Genomic DNA, 4,110 nt, shown 5'->3' on the forward strand with positions numbered 1-4,110 from the left:
GTGCAGTGTGATTTGCCTGGTAATCAGACAACATGAGACTTCATCATTGATCTCGTTATGGTTTCATGCCGGGTACCTGTCAAAACTAAACCTGCGTGGAAATGATGTGCAGTTTAAAGCCTCCTTGTTTATGACGTTTATTTTGGTGCAAAGTGTGCAGTGTGTAGTGCGACATTTCGCTAAAAAGTCGAGCAGAATGTCCATTGTTTTTCCTTTTTTTAAACACCAACACTGTGTTTACTTACAGAATTATTAAACAATTTCAGACCTATTGTTTTTTTTTTTTTTTTTTAATATTTTGTTTTTATTTATTTATTTTTTGACCGATATCAAACCAGAACAATATAATAAGGCAAACAAACAAACAAACAAATAAATAAATACATAAACAAATAAATAAATAAATAACAAATAACTAAACAAATCAACCAGTCAATCAATCAATATCAATCAACCAGGCAGTAAATAAAATAAAATGACACAATGGTAAAAACATGGAATACGTCTTGTGTCGAGACTACGTATGGTGTCATAAGTGAAACAGGAGAGGGCGCTATGTTAGAAAAAAGCTTATAATAATACACAAAAAGATTGAAACAGCCGCGCTGTTGGGGCGGGGGATATTCGGTTTCACAGAATCTCTTACCACAGTACATTAAAAAGAAAGTAATAATAATTGTCAATTTGACTCATTCACATCCCTCTGCCCAAATTGAGAGGGGATGGGGAGTCCCAAGGTCCGGCGAATGAGATGGTCGTACTCCGTCGCACGTTTTGTTTTTGAAGAAAACAAACTTGTGGTAGGGTTACATTGTGGGAGTGTTGGCTCTTGGGCTGGAAGAGCGGGTGTGGTCTCAACGTTTCGAACACACTCTGTGCGTATTCATGAGAAAGATTCAAACAATATTTACTTGTGTTACTATTTTCAAACACATTATCCGAGCAACAATCTTGAAAGTCCTGTTGGGGAGGTAGTGCTTTCTGCTCTACCGGCTAGGCTTCGAATTGAAGATACCCAGCCTACATTCGTATGGACTGTGAAAGGGGTAACCCTGTTTCAGCCCTAGGAGTAGGTGGCAATGGCCTCTGGAAAAAAAATAATTGTAGCCCACACCTTGAAGTGGCATTCAGGCCTTGTGTGTCAGGCGACTTGCATAAACAAAAAACACAAAACACAAAAAGAGTCCAATGTGTGACGGCGCCGTGAGACCGATCGTCGGCTGGGGTTGGCAGGAGATTCTGCCCCCAGAAATTAAACTGGGCCCAGGGTCGAACTTCATCATAAAGCTGCATTAGCCCTGGCGGCCTTACACTTCCGTATTATACTACAGTATCTGTGTACAGAGAATTATACTCCTATATAGGGCTAAGAGCTATATGTACATTCCCAGCTAACACACGACCTTACTGCAACGTTGCCTGCAGGTTGCGGTTTCGTCATGTTACCTAGTAACGTTCACACAATGTTGCAACAACGTTAAATGGTGACGTTGTATCGCAACATTGCTAGAAAGTTCTGCCGCAATGTTGCTTGAAGGTTGCGCTTTCGTCATGTTACATGCTGACATATATACAACGTTGCAACAACGTTTTAGTTGTACATTGCTTTGGAACATTGCTTCCACGTTTTGTCGCAACGTTGCATGAAGGTTGCAGTTTCGTCATGTTACATTATAACTTATACCAAACGTTGCAACAACGTTACAATTGTCTGTTCCCTAAACATCTCCCGCACGTTTCTTCGAAACGTTGCCTGAAGGTTGTGGTTTCGTCATGTTACTAGAAACGTTCATACATTGTTGTGAAAACGTTAAATGGTGACGTTGTGTCGAAACATTGCCAGAAGGTTTGGCCGCAATGTTGCTAGAAGGTTGCGCTTTCGTCATGTTACATGCTGACGTATATACAACGTTGCAACAGCGTTTTATTCGGACATTGCTTTGGAACGTTGCTTCCACGTTTTGTCGCAACGTTGCATGAAGGTTGCAGTTTTGTCATGTTACATTCTCACCTATACCAAACGTTGCAACAACGTTACAATATTGTCTGTTCCCTAAACATCGCCCGCACGTTTCTTAGAAACGTTGCCTGAAGGTTGTGGTTTCATCATGTTACTAGAAACGTTCATACATTGTTGTGACAACGTTAAATGGTGACGTTGTGTCAAAACATTGCCAGAAGGTTTGGCCGCAATGTTGCTAGAAGGTTGCGCTTTTGTCATGTTACAGGCTGACGTATATACAACGTTGCAACAGCGTTTTATTCGGACATTGCTTTGGAACGTTGCTTCCACGTTTTGTCGCAACGTTGCATGAAGGTTGCAGTTTTGTCATGTTACATTCTCACCTATACCAAACGTTGCAACAATGTTACAATATTGTCTGTTCCCTAAACATCGCCCGCACGTTTCTTAGAAACGTTGCCTGAAGGTTGTGGTTTCATCATGTTACTAGAAACGTTCATACATTGTTGTGACAACGTTAAATGGTGACGTTGTGTCAAAACATTGCCAGAAGGTTTGGCCGCAATGTTGCTAGAAGGTTGCGCTTTTGTCATGTTACAGGCTGACGTATATACAACGTTGCAACAGCGTTTTATTCGGACATTGCTTGGAACGTTGCTTCCATGTTTAACGTTGCTTGAAGGTTGCAGTTTCGTCATGTTACATTCTCACTTATACCAAACGTTGCAACAATGTTACAATATTGTCTGTTCCCTAAACATCGCCCGCACGTTTCTTAGAAACGTTGCCTGAAGGTTGTGGTTTCATCATGTTACTAGAAACGTTCATACATTGTTGTGACAACGTTAAATGGTGACGTTGTGTCAAAACATTGCCAGAAGGTTTGGCCGCAATGTTGCTAGAAGGTTGCGCTTTTGTCATGTTACAGGCTGACGTATATACAACGTTGCAACAGCGTTTTATTCGGACATTGCTTGGAACGTTGCTTCCATGTTTAACGTTGCTTGAAGGTTGCAGTTTCGTCATGTTACATTCTCACTTATACCAAACGTTGCAGCAATGTCACAATTGTCTGTTTCCTAAACATCGCCTGGACGTTTCTTAGAAACGTTGCCTGAAGGTTGTGGTTTTGTCATGTTACTAGAAACGTTCATACAATGTTGTGACAACGTTAAATGGTGACGTTGTGTCGAAACATTGCCAGAAGGTTTGGCCGCAATGTTGCTAGAAGGTTGCGCTTTCGTCATGTTACATGCTGACGTATATACAACGTTGCAACATCGTTTTATTCGGACATTGCTTTGGAACGTTGCTTCCACGTTTTGTCGCGTTTTGTCTGTTCCCTAAACATCGCCGCACGTTTCTCATAGAAACATTGCCTGAATGTTGCGCTTACGTAAATACAACATTGCAACAATGTATCAATATTGGACATTGTTTACGAACGTTGCTTCCACGATTTGTCACAACATTGCAACGTTGCAACAATGCTACAATTTTCTGTTCCAATAACATCACCCAGACGTTGTTTTAGAAACGTTGCGTGAAGGTTGCATTGTCGTCACGTTACTGAGTAACCTATATAAAATGTTGCAACAACGTTTAATGGTGACGTTGTATCGCAACATTGCGAGAAGGTTTTGCCTCAAGGTTGCCTAAAGGTTGCACTTTCATCATGTTACATACTGACGTATATACAACGTTGCAACAACGTATCAGTTGGACGTTGTTTTGGAACGTTGCTGCCACGGTTTTGTCGCAACATTGCCTGAAGTTGCAGTTTCAATTTCATGTTAGATTGTAACTTATACACGTTGCAACAATGATACAATATTTTGATCCCTGTTTATAACATCGTCCAGACGTTTTTCTAATAGAAACGTTGCCTGAGGTTGATGTTTCGTCAAGCCAAAAGTTATACATACTTACTGAGTTTTGAGAGCACAGTGACAAGATGCTAAAATTCAACATTTTGGCGGGTAATTTTGTTCTTGTTTTTTGGATTGAAAAATGCTTTTAACCCTAAGTTTAGGTAGCTGATGGGACATCTCAAACTAAATTTTGTGCAAATCCCATGTTGCATTAACATTTTACAAGCAAAAAGCTATACATACTCACTGGGTTTTGAGAGCACAGTGACAAGATGC

This window comes from Asterias rubens, chromosome 14 (assembly GCF_902459465.1).
Source record: "Asterias rubens chromosome 14, eAstRub1.3, whole genome shotgun sequence".
Classification (NCBI taxonomy): Eukaryota; Metazoa; Echinodermata; class Asteroidea; order Forcipulatida; family Asteriidae; genus Asterias; species Asterias rubens.